Consider the following 12,945-nt stretch of genomic DNA (forward strand, 5'->3'; position numbering starts at 1 on the left):
CAATGACACTTGAATCTTGATCAAGGCTCTTTGAGAGCACCGCTGCGCAAGTCTTTGTTTTGAGGTTTTAATTGTACCTGTGAAGACTCTGTGAAGATGTTTAGTGGTGTTTCCACTGAGTGGAACGGTCTGGTTTGGTACGGTATAGTAGCAAAAATAACCAGCCCCAACTGTCCCATTCTTTAGCACCCTTTCCCTTGGGCGACCACACTAAAATGGTACAGTAAGGTCAGTCATAGGCTGATCCTGATTTCCATCATAGTACGGTTTGGAATGGTAAAGCCCTGAGTCAGGCTTGCGTTTCAACTGAGAACTGAGGTGTCAAACTGGCGGCCCGCAGGCCACATGTGGCCCCACAATTTCCTGCTTGGTTCGAGCTCATCAAGCTTTGTGTGAGAGTAGAGCCAATCAGCCGGCTGTCATGGACCGTACCATTTTACCCCAAAGCGAATGGTACCAAACTAATTGAAATGCTTTGGGCGGGTTATTTTGGTACTTTTCCTAATGGAAATGTAACCGTACCAAACTGAACCGTTTCACTTGGTGGAAAAAACTGTTGTACGTCCTCCGTTGTGTTACGTTTGACGTTGTTGTTCTAGCTACGCACAGCCCTCTACTGTACCGTACTGTACCAGACCAAACCACTCCATGATGAAAACCAGCATTTGAGTGTGAAGTGATTTTGGAGTCAGCCAATTGGCAGCCAGTCATGACGTCACACATAGGAATCGAACTCCTGTTTCGAAGCCTCGCTTTTCATAATTTCACAGATGCCACCTGATACCATGCTCCTATTGGATGACACCAGCTGTCAATCACAATCCTCTGTTAGGGAGCAGAATGTAGTTCTGTTGAAGCAGATCTGAGACCAGTAACTCCTGAGTCAATCAAGTAAGAGAAAGGCTAGTTTTCTAATGGAGTTGTTTTTGCAACCAGAGGACTCGCCCCCTGGTGGCTACTCAGTATACTCTTACTTCCTGATTGGCCTCACCAACACTTTGTATTGATGGTCTATGACAGGCATTGTGGGTAATGTAGACCACAGGTTTTACATGTTACACACTGTAGGTATTAAATAAGAAAAAGAAAACATCTTTTGTTAAAAAGAAATCTGGTCCTTTTTTTTTTTTTTAAGTAGGCGAATAAATTAGCCGTGATCTAACCAAACCTGCGATTCCTTTCAATGAATCAACACCACCTCCACAAATAAGGTACTCCGTTCTTTAGAGTGGGTGACATTTCATATTATTTATTCATGCGATAAATATCCGCGCTGTCACTGTCTCCATGTTTCTGCTTCTTCAGTGAACACACACACACACAGAGACACAGGGAGTGAGGCCAGAGGAGGAAAAGAAGACGAGTGACATTGTTTGTGTCGGTAAGAAACTGAATTTATGGTGATTTTTGGCAATCTTACTTAGCAGCACTGCAAATATGACATTCACGGACACACACACTCGATCATTAAGTGATGTCGGCTGTGAATCCATTATGATTAGGCTTTATTTCAACTTTAAAGGGTTGTTATTTAATGATTTTTAAAGCTCTTTTTAAGTCATTAGTGCGTGTTTAAATGTTAGAGTCAGTGAAGGATCAAACTGTCAGTCTGTGTTTGACACACCTGTACACATCTCTACAAGCCTCAACACGACTTACTCTGTATCTGTGTATCTTCTCTGTAAAGCGATAGAATATTACGATTTAAAGGTCCAGTGTGTAATATTTAGGGGTATTTGAGTATAATCGCTGTATAATATAAATTGTTTAGTTTTCATAGCCTTAGGAAAAAGTTTAAACTTTTAAGTGAAACGATACAAGAAAAATCAGCTGCTGAAAGGTTTGTTTCCACTCAGGTGTCAATCAAAAGGAGTTGATTGGTCATAATAATGAATGACATTTATAATGGAGTAGGTTTTTTGTGTACTTGTACTTTTTGAAGTCAAATTGTAATTGAACTTTTACTTAAGTATGTTTTTTTTGGAATCACGTCCATTACTGAGTCAATTATTTAGATTTAAATGGTTCGCGCACCAGAAACTGTGGCAGTGAATGACGAGGACAGGTGAATTGGCACTCATTTTGTGACCTTTGACCCTTTAACATATTTTATTTTGTCAGCACTTTAATTTGTATACGTTTGCCTTGAATTAAAAACAATTCATGTGAGATTTTTTTAGTGCGACACAAGAAAGAACATTGTTATTAGAGTAACTAAGTAACTTTTACTCTGAGTACATTTTAAACAAGCTACTGTTTGAATGTAACTTGAGTACATTTTTAGATTAGAATATTTCAGTAACTCTTTCCACCTCTGCTCATGTGGTTTAACACATTATTTTAATTACTCCTTGCTTTTTTTAATACTTTTACTTCTAAGACGTAAATACATTTTATATCAGAAAATTACTTTTTTTACAGGTATCGTACCTGTACTTTTACTCAAGTATGCCTTTTAGGTGCTTTATACAAGACTTTTACTATTAATTATCACCTGTTTTCTATCCACAGAGACACAGAGTGTTGGAAACTGCATGAAAGACTTCACGTCGTGCTGATTTGAATCCGTTCTCTCTGATGTCACGCTCATGTTCAGAAGCACATGCTCCCTGCTTCCATATCTCCTTGTGCTGTGAACGAGTGACCTGTTCACGGCGCTTTCTTCCCTCTGCCCGTTGCATGCTGGGAAATGTTCCAGGTCCACTCCCTCTCTCAGTTTGTAGTCGGGTAGGAGGGAGAAGTAAGGCGCTGCACTGCAGACCCACATCGTAAATGCTCAACGATATCAACATCTCTTCTACCTGAGACTCGCCGGTCGAGGGCGATGAAGTCGGCTGAGGCAACATCATCATCAACAGCGCGTCTCCGGAGACGCGAGGCAGTCTGGCATAGCAACTGGAAAACAAGAACTACTGATATTTCTCTGAGAAATCCCAGAAGAGAAGCTCTGTCTTCAACTCTGCTTAAGTGTGCGAGCATCAAATCTGAAGGCAGCTACTACTTATTCTGCGAGGGAGGCCTCGGAGATTTAGCCGAGGAGAGAAATGTGCTGCTCATAAACCAGAGGTTTTTACAAAACTAATATTTATTTAAAGAGGATGCATTTAATCTTCTATTTTACAGGAATATCTCATAGTCTTGTGTCTAGGTCATATGTTTGCATCCATGACTTAAGTTTATGATCAATATTTGAAGATCATATGAACTCAAGAGCAACGCGGATGCCAGAAGAGAGAAGACTCGTTCTTTTCATCTTTCAGTAAAATGTTCACTCTATATGACTTAAATTAAAATATATAAGACCACACGCTGATTTTTAGACAAGTACAGTACAAGTTTTAAACCCTCGAGTTTTCTGAAACTGAGAGTTTTATGAATACAACATGAGGAGGGCATTCAGATGCACTCCTCTCCTCAACGCTTTAAATAAGAACTTTCTAAAAAAGTCAAATTCATACTTTCTATGCTCACAAGTCAGAAGAGTTCCACGCTAAACCCTTTGCAGAGATAAACCAGCACCTCGACCGTTTGTGACCATGAAGACCCGACACACACATGCTCTTGGCAGCAGTTGTTTTCAGTGTAAGAGAATCATTAGAATTCATGAAAACAGATTAGTTCACAGAGGAAGTCTACATAATGGAAAAGAACACAGGATCGGTCTCAGGGAGCTCAACATGGACAAGATTCAAGACCAGAACAGAGACGAAGACCACAGTGCTGTATGTTTTCTGTGCATTGATGTGCTCACTAAAGCACTCTCACAGCCAAAGGTGACCTGAGGAAGGTGTGCACTGGCTGGCTCCTGTGTGAGAAATGGGCCGGGCTGACACGCGTCAGCCATGATAAATGAGCAGGTGTTTGGGTTGGTGTTAAGTAAATGGAGTCATTATTAATGACCTCAGTGCTCTCTGTGTGTTGCCAGGATCACTGATGACTTCCAGGCCCCTGGCTTCAGTAAAAGGGGATGTTGTGACTCTGCGGGTCAGGGAAGGACGCGCAGCCTCGGGGGCCAGACTCCAGCTTCTGCCGTGGTGAGGTTAAGTTAAACTTGTTGGATTTGTGACCTCAGAGTGGGAGGTTCACTGGCCCACGGGAGCTCTGTGGCAGCTTCTCTGAGGACTGGCTGCTTGTCATGAAGATTAGAGCTCAAACTTCCCTTCATGTTTTTTACATGACACAAAGGATCTGTCAGCTGCCCCAAAAAACACTGGTAAAATATCCGGACTAACTTTTGAATTGTTGTTAAATGTTAAACATCCTCACGGGTCTGATGATTCCCTGACCTTTGTCTTTACGTTCATGTCTTAACCATCAGATTGACTGCAGACTTTGTGGCGGTCATGTAAGACAGCAATGTCGTCACATGTGTACTGTGTTGTATTTACATTTCAATACTGAACGTGCGCTGGAACGCGATTAGAACGTGTCACTAGTTCGCGGATGACGGATCGTCTTACGTGTTTTTCCGTATTCCCGTCGCAGCCTCTGCGTTAAAACCTCTTGAAGATCAGCTTCAACTGTTCTCTATGGGATGGCACAGAACAAGTTTTTGTCACTGGGCACTTGGACAGATTGCGGCAAAAACATCACTTCCACGGAAGCTCGGCTTCTCTGGGAGTCGATGGAGCAGTGGGTGGGCACGGACGCTGGGCTTCTGCGCGATGATTGGAGGAACTGAGCCTTTTCTGACTCAGTCCTGTGTGGATTTTGTGTTGAAGTGTGTGGACAAACAGCTGCTCGTTGTGTGTTATTTTCTGTGTGATATAGATCATTTTCATTTGTACATATACACTGTAAATAAAAAAACTGTTGTAGTAGCTGCTACTAAACTAGTTTTGGTAGTAATTTAGTAGTTTTGGTAGTATGTTGCCAGTTTTGTTCAATTCTTTTCTACAAGATCATGAGAAATAAGAACCAGGGTTTGCCTAAAGAAGATATGATGTTTTGGTCTGGTATTCAATTCCTTAGGAAAATATTGTCCCTGGGCCAAATGCAATTACCGACCCCTGATCTAAACAATCCGTTTAAAGAGAGGCTGGAGTCAAAAGATGCAAAATAGAAACCACCATGACATTAAAAGAAACATCGCAGTAGCAACCACTGGCAAATGGAATGTTGTTAATCGCCTTATTTGAGTTTAAAAATCCCAGGTACACTCACTCATGTCCATGTCTCAAAGACTTAAGAGAGGCAACTGTATCCAAACTAATTGTCAGATGGACTTTGAGAACTTTAATGTTCTCCAAACAGGACAGAGACAATGATACACTGAGAGCCATTAATCCATCCTGATCCAGGCGTGTTCATAACATAAATACCTGAACATAAAGCCTACATTAGACCATCAAAAGCACATCAATAAACAGAAACCACAATTATCCAAAATGATGGCTCTACAGTGGCCATCGTAAATATAATCATTCTCCAGGCAGATAATGAAAGTGCACGTCAGTAACTGTATACCAATCATTATTATAAAAATAAATAGCAAATATATACTGCACGAGTCAGTGTATGCTTCACATTCACTGGTCCATTACATTTCTCATCCCCATTCATTACCCAACACTCCTCTAAAATTGAGTTACTATAATGGGAATAAGTGGCTTTTCTAACTTTGTTCTACTGAGTAATTTTGGAACGTCCATACCAGCAGACAACAGCAAGAAATAAAGAAGAAGCTAATACTTTCTGACTGAGGGAGTGTTTGTGTGTATACACCAGCAGCACGTCAGCAGTGGCACCGAGCATTTATTCATTTATTCTGTCAAACTGCTGAACGAGCAGTAAAATTCACTTTCTTTCTTTGTGTTTTCAGTCAAACACTAACCTGTTTGCAGCCATCTGTCTCGACGTGGAAACAAATCACTTCCTGAAATGTCCTTGGGTGACGCGAGATTCAAACACTACTTGAGTTGAGCTTGTTTTAATGGGTGCAATTCAATTTTATTTTGTGACTTTACTATTCCTGCTCATTTAAGCGTGAACAGCACTTTGGGGCAACAGCGGTCGTTTTTAAATGTGTTATATTGACCTTGACCTTGACTTTGACTGCTATACTGAGAGACACAGTCATGTGTAGCTGAGAGGCTTAATCAGCAGTGTGTGAACTCATCTATTAATGGTTTCAATGTTACAGACATTTGGTTTTTAAAGGTAAGACACTGCAGTTTTTAAATCCTAACTTGAAGCATGACTTTGGCTCCAGACTGACATCGATATTCACGGCTTCTCTACATTGAACTGTTATAGTTTTAACCTCTGACTTTTCACCAAGCGCCACCATCAACTCAACGCTCTGTGCCAAATCTGCTGATGTGCAGTGTTTGCAATTAGACCGCCAGTCCCAAGCAAAACACTGTAAACCGACAGGAAATGATAACTGCACGACTGTGTAAAATGTCTGCCAGCTGCTTTCATGTGTGAGCCAATAGTCATGAAATGACACAGACACTGGTATCTGCAGTGTGTCGTTGTTTGTTTGTTCATTTGCGCACATGGAAGTGTGTGTGGCAGCATCACGTCACTCTCCTCTCTCCTGTTTTCCCACCGTTTTACAACCACGACAAGCCAGCAGTCAAACTACATGCAGTACTTTTACATGCACCGTGTAGTCAAGCTAAGGCCATAGTCTGACTAAGACTGGCAATCGGACTACTTGCCGAATTTGAATGTATCTCTCTATAAGCTAGTGCTAGGGAATCAGTTTCCTGTTGACGTTAATGTCACAGAAAAACAAACAGTGAACCATGAGATGGATCGTGCTGTGGTTCTGTGGTGCATAAGCAGAACACCAAGTCTAACTCCAGTCCGACTAAGCGTATAGATGCAGGAGTAATCGGACTATGGCTCACATAATCCAGGTATGTTAGTCCGACTAAGACTAGCTCGATTTTAGTCGGACTAACGTGTTTACATACCACAACCTAATTATTTTCCTAGTCGGAACTTAAATATCTGATTTTAAACATGCATATCAACGCACCGAGTGTCCAACTTGGTGAATAGAGGTAAGTGATTTGAGCGGGAATAGTATTAGGTTTATTAGTGGTTGTAATGAGCGAATAAACACATATTGATACATTTTACTATTATGTTTAGGTTATTTATTCCAGGAACCTTTAACGTCCCCTTCACTCCCCTGTAATTCAAACCATATCTGTATATACATACGTTCACTTGTTGATTCATTTGTCCGTCCATTTGTTCCTTCCTTCCTTCCTTCCTTCCTTCCTTGCTCAAAGCTGAAGGAAAGTCAGCAAAGTCAGCGAGGATTCACTCACTCACTCTTTGTGGAGAAGAGCTCACTAATCCACTGACAGTGCCTCTAAATCTCATGATTAAAAACTGTAAGCATTACAATAGTAACGTGCACATTGGCTCAGTGACCGTGCAGGCAGACAGGAGCTATTTTTCACTTTCTACTGTCGTCCTCATACCCTATATTGCAACAGCATGAAGACAAACTGCAGAGGACAAACAACCATCAATACAACTAAAAGTCAATTAAAATATTTCCCTGTGTAAGATTAATGTCCGACTATAAAGTGGTTAATGGAAGTGGTTATGTGTTGCTCACACAAATAGGCAGAAAACCTGATTTGACATGAGTTTGCCAAACACTCCGCCCCCGTACATGCCTGTTTCCAGGCAGGAGTGTGTGTGTGTGTGTGTGTGTGTGAGGAGAACCTGGATGGATGAGACGTGATATAATCGCCGCTCCGAGCAGCAGTTTTCTGTTGCTTTTCTCCATATGAAAAACACAGCGCGCCCTCCGTCATTGTCACCTGAGCCAGATACTGTTTTCCAAGAGGACTGAAGGTATTTATCACCTTCAGAGCGACATACGTGCGCCTCACAGGATAATCTGTGATTTTAATTTACATCCATATCGTTACGTAACGTGCTCCATCTGTTTCTTGCGAGCACAGTGGAAGACAAACATGCTTATCTTTACACAGACAAGGATCTAATTATTCAATTAGGGAGCATATTGAACGAGGAACCGATTCACCACAGTTTACATAATAACAAACGCTAATTATTGCTGCTTGTGTAATGTAATTTAGGGCGAGCGTGGAGGGCTCATCACTCATGAGAATGCACCATTTTTGCCCCCATTACCCTGCAGTAATCTGAAAGTGGTATCATTAAAATAAATGACTGCAAACTGAGTGGCTTTTAATATATATTGCTGTGGCTTATATTGATGCGATGAAGGTATCGTGTCATTCGCGTTCACTCGCCCATTAGCCAGCGCGTCATTTTGGACATAAATCTTGATCCATCCTCTAAATGGAATTGATCGGTGACGTCTCCCCCTGCTCTAATGTGAGAAGTGCTTGTTGAGTAAGGAGGAGTGTGTTTGTTAAAAAAGACGAAATGTGGTGAGGGGGCACGGAGGTGGAGAATTGAACAAAGCCTGGTGAGCTCCAGAGGTTAAGACCCCCCCCCCCCCCACCCGCACAGACAACACCCGGCCCACAGGAATGTATGTGTGTGTGTGTGAGTGTGTGAAAGAGCGTCCCGTAGGCTGTATTGTTGTCTGTGGTGTATCCTGCTCGGCAAACACTGCAGAGCTGCTAAACACCAGCAGACTCTGACGCTTGGACTTGGGCAGGAGCCTGTGCTGTGGGAGGTCTGCGCGCCATGTGACATAGTTACTGTTTGTTGTGTAAAAGCGAGGGAAAAACAAATCACAGATGAACTTTTCTTTTTCTTGTGTGTGTGTGTGTGTGTGTGTGGTGTAAAGGAAAAAGGACGTTTGGTTCTATTTAACCACGGTGAACACCACAAACCTCCGGGGCAAGGCTGCGGCTATCGTCGCTGTCTTGTACTTATCCTGCTTCCTATCTTTATTGTCTCCACTTTAACTGAATCAAGCACACAGTGTGTGTACAGTTCTTGTTTTTTCACGTCATTGCCTGAACTTGTCTGGGGTTCTGCCTATAGCTGCTGCTGCTGCTGTTGTTTAGTTCCTTTGACGACTGTTGTAGTGAAGTGACTCAAATTACCAGAGATGTGACTACTGGAAAAGAAGAGCGAAATAAACCCTTTAATCTACTTTAAAGAATTAAAGTATTACAGTTTATCATTTGGGAAATATGTAGTTTCTTTCATTCATTTCTAGTGTCAGTGAAAATGAAACCCGACTTCCAGCGTCTCAAAAGCAGAGACATTTATTTATACAGTATATATAACTCGGTCTTTTGCTAGAAAACCAGTTTACAATTGATTTAAGCCATTCTGTCATCAGGAACAGGTTAGTCTGTTGGTTTTATTACTTATTACACACCACAGATGGATATCATCATTCCCTCAGATGAGTGTGCTAGTGTCAGTGTTTATGCAGATGATGCAACATTCTCTGCCTCTGTTCATGTTCCCTTATCCCATATCGCGCCTTTAACCAGCACTTACAGTGTGTTTACATGCATGTTAAACACACGTTTGCCTAATGTCACGTAAACACGTTAGTCCGACTAAAATCGAGCTCGTCTTAGTCGGACTAACGTACCTGGATAATGCGATTCATAGTCCGATTACTCCTGCATGTATACGCTTAGTCTGACTTGGCGTGTACATGCATTCTCCCTGGTCTCAGACCTGGAAGTAGAAGGAGACGACATCTGAACTGCAGTATTGTTGCTGGAAATCATACGGCGGTGGCATGCTCCATCTAATTTGTATCACGATTGACATGCACAGCAAAGGTCAACAGGAAACTGATTCAATTCGCACTTGCTTACAGAGAGATACAGCGCCACCTATGGTTCACACGTTGCTTAAAAATGTGTTTCCATATTTGTCTCCTGTGATCACTGATGATCAGATTTACCTGCGTCATACACACACATTTACATGTAAATCACTTTGGTTGGCAAAGACCAGATGATGGTTTTCAGCCAGCCTGACTGTGTGTGTGTGTGTGTGTGTGAGAGAGTGAGAGGAGCAGGAGAAATCAATGTGCTGCTCACATCTCCACTGTGAAATAAGATTATACTTGTTTGGAGAAGAGATTGAAAATCAATAAATGTCAGTCAGTGTTGTTATTGTGGCAAAATGCTTCTGGTTCAAGTGAAAGTGTAGCGGGTGAGCGGACATCAGCTGAGTAGGAGGTTCACACCGCTGAAGAAGCGTGGCCACATGTATCCCACATCATCTCCGCATGTGGTCTGAGTAATCAGATCAAATGCCTCTTCAACGCTTTCATGAACCTTCGGGCTGCCCACTGGAGGTTACTGAGGACTCATCTGATCAGGACCAGTTGGTGGTTGACTAGTGGAGCAGGTAACAGGTAACTGTAGAAAACTATAGTCAAGTAACATTTTTACTGTTTCACTTCCAGGTTTTGATTATTTTTGTATACTAATTATGTCGTGGACTGAAAGTTTCACTGTTTTTCCTGAGCTGAAATTGTGATCACAGTGACACCACCTGATGAAACAGCGACTATGTGACTGCACTCGGTTTGGTATCAGTCAGTCATCATCTACCGCTTTATCCTCCACCAGAGGGTTGCGGGGGGTGCTGTGCCAATCTCAGCTACATCGGGCGATAGGCGGGGTACACCCTGGACAGTTCGCCAGTCCATCGCAGGGCCACACACAGATAGAGACAAACAACCATTCACTCTCACACTCACTCCTATGGTCAATTTAGAGTGTCCAATTTACCTAATCCCCACATTGCATGTTTTTGGACTGTGGGAGGAAGCCGGAGAACCCGGAGAGAACCCACGCACACAGGGGGAGAACATGCAAACCCCATGCAGAAAGGCCATTGTTCCAACCGGGGCTCAACCTGGGTCTTCTCGCTCTCTGACCTATCAGTCCGTGGACGTCACATTTTAGTATCGGCTCAGCTCGCTTGGAACCTCGCCAGAGCAGGTACTAAAAAAGCACCAGGTGCCAGGTTCTCTCAACTGATGGAAAAGCAAAAAACCCAAGTAGTGCTAGAACTATATAATGGAAAGGTGCCATAAAATGCCTTTGTGCTCAGTACAGGTCTGAACCCTCATATCAAATCACATTTGATGTGGTTTGAGGAGGCAGATGATGACATTCCTGAGCTGTACGAACGAAATCCATTTTTTATTTGTAGCCTCGCCACAATATTAACGCTGACAGTTCCATGATTTCTTTTTTTTTTAATGGTTAAAATCTTCTTCATTTCATGTTATAGTGACGTAAGTAGAGTCGAGCTTCCCTCGTCACTCGTTTTTCTCTCCCTGTCACTTGCGCAGTCACACAAATGTCCACTAGGGGGGCGTGTGATGTGATGCACTTCTGTGCTGGTGCGCACACACCTGCAGTTTCAGCCTGTGACGAAGAAGGTGGTAACCATGGAAACTTGCACAACTCGGCGCTCGTAGAATACAAGGAAATACAAGTGAGGGTGATTTCCTCGTGAGAAATTGCCACGGCTGGAATGGAATGTGAGATCCACTACAAATGTGTGGAACACGAGTCTGACGAGGACCCTGGTCTAAGAATTTAAAGAAGCCCGATCTGATCATATGTGGTCAAAATGAGACGTACAAAGGACACATTTAAATGCGAGGTGTGAACACTCGGTCTCAGTGCTATGTCCACATGTGATCAGATTACTGAGGATCGATGTTAATACCAGGTTTAACCAAGCCCAGAGTGTAGGAGAATCATGAATTAGCCGTGTCAGGAGTTTTCCCGCCTCAGCACCATCCATCACCGTGACTTTGTTCTCTTCTGCTGCTCTTAACCGTGTTAAAGTCAGGGCTATTTGTGCATGTTAATGGCCTTGTCAAAGGCCCCCGCTTAAGGTGTGCATACACTTGCAGAGACTGTTAACCACAGCAGGACAATTGGATTGTCAGACAGAGTAATTCACCACATTTCCCTCCGTGTTCCTCTGCTACTTACGCCTGGCGCACAAGTGCCCTCCGCTGCACTCAGGAGCACTCCTGGGTTCAAGTGAAGGAGTCGGTGTTTTCAGACACATTCAGAGCAGGAGGTGTTGGAATGAGTGTCTGGACTGACTCGCAGCTCTGCGCCCACAAGCTGTACTTCACCTCCCAGCTGCTCTCTGTCCCTCTGGATTCAAAGCAGGGGCCAAAGGAGAGGAAGGGAGGGTGAGAGGAGTGGTTTGGGTGGTGGTGGTGTTGAAGTTGGAGGTGGTGGGGGGGTTCGGGGGGGGGGCTCAGGCCCCTGGAAATTTCCGTTGCATGTTTCAGCCCTTTTCAGGATGGGAGGGGTTTGGGTTTGGGTTGGCGGGTGGTTGGGTTAGGGTTTGGGGACTTGGCTGCAGGCCAGCCACAGCAGGAAGCTTGCTAGTTTCACACGGACGAAAAAAAACCAGCCTCGGACGCTGCCTGGCTATCTGAGCGCAGCACTCCCGTTATCACCCAAAAAAAACAGGAACTCAGAAATGTGGCCCGTGCACTGATGGTGGCACACAGCTGCAGTCAATGCTCATATTTATTCATTTGTGTTGCCAAAGTAAAAAAGCGAGAGAGGATGTGTCTCCCATTTGTTTTCCTTGCAGCTGAATCCCTCCCTCCCTTCCTTCTGAAATTGTTCAGATCTCATGTATTCAGCGTGCATTCACCTGATGGGAGACGACGTCTGGCTGCCAAGTTTTCACTCCGGATTTTTACTGTACGTGTCAAATCGCCATGTTTTCTCTCGGCTGAGCCGAGCCTGTAAACATCCTCATTTACCAAAACTAAGCAGACAATCCGTCATCTGCTATTTCAAGCGCATGTCACAATAGGGATCTGACACCAAAGGATCCACAATTACAACAACAGCAAAACTCGTCTCGGGGCCATTTGGGAGCGAGGGAAGTCACAATTAAAAAAAAAAACCTGCCGAAAACAAAAAAAACACGACAATTACAAAACAAACTGGAGCACAACATGTTTTTATACTGAACTGAAAGAGATGTCGTGCGTTTATTTGCCCT

Source organism: Solea solea, chromosome 8 (genome assembly GCF_958295425.1).
Source record: "Solea solea chromosome 8, fSolSol10.1, whole genome shotgun sequence".
Classification (NCBI taxonomy): Eukaryota; Metazoa; Chordata; class Actinopteri; order Pleuronectiformes; family Soleidae; genus Solea; species Solea solea.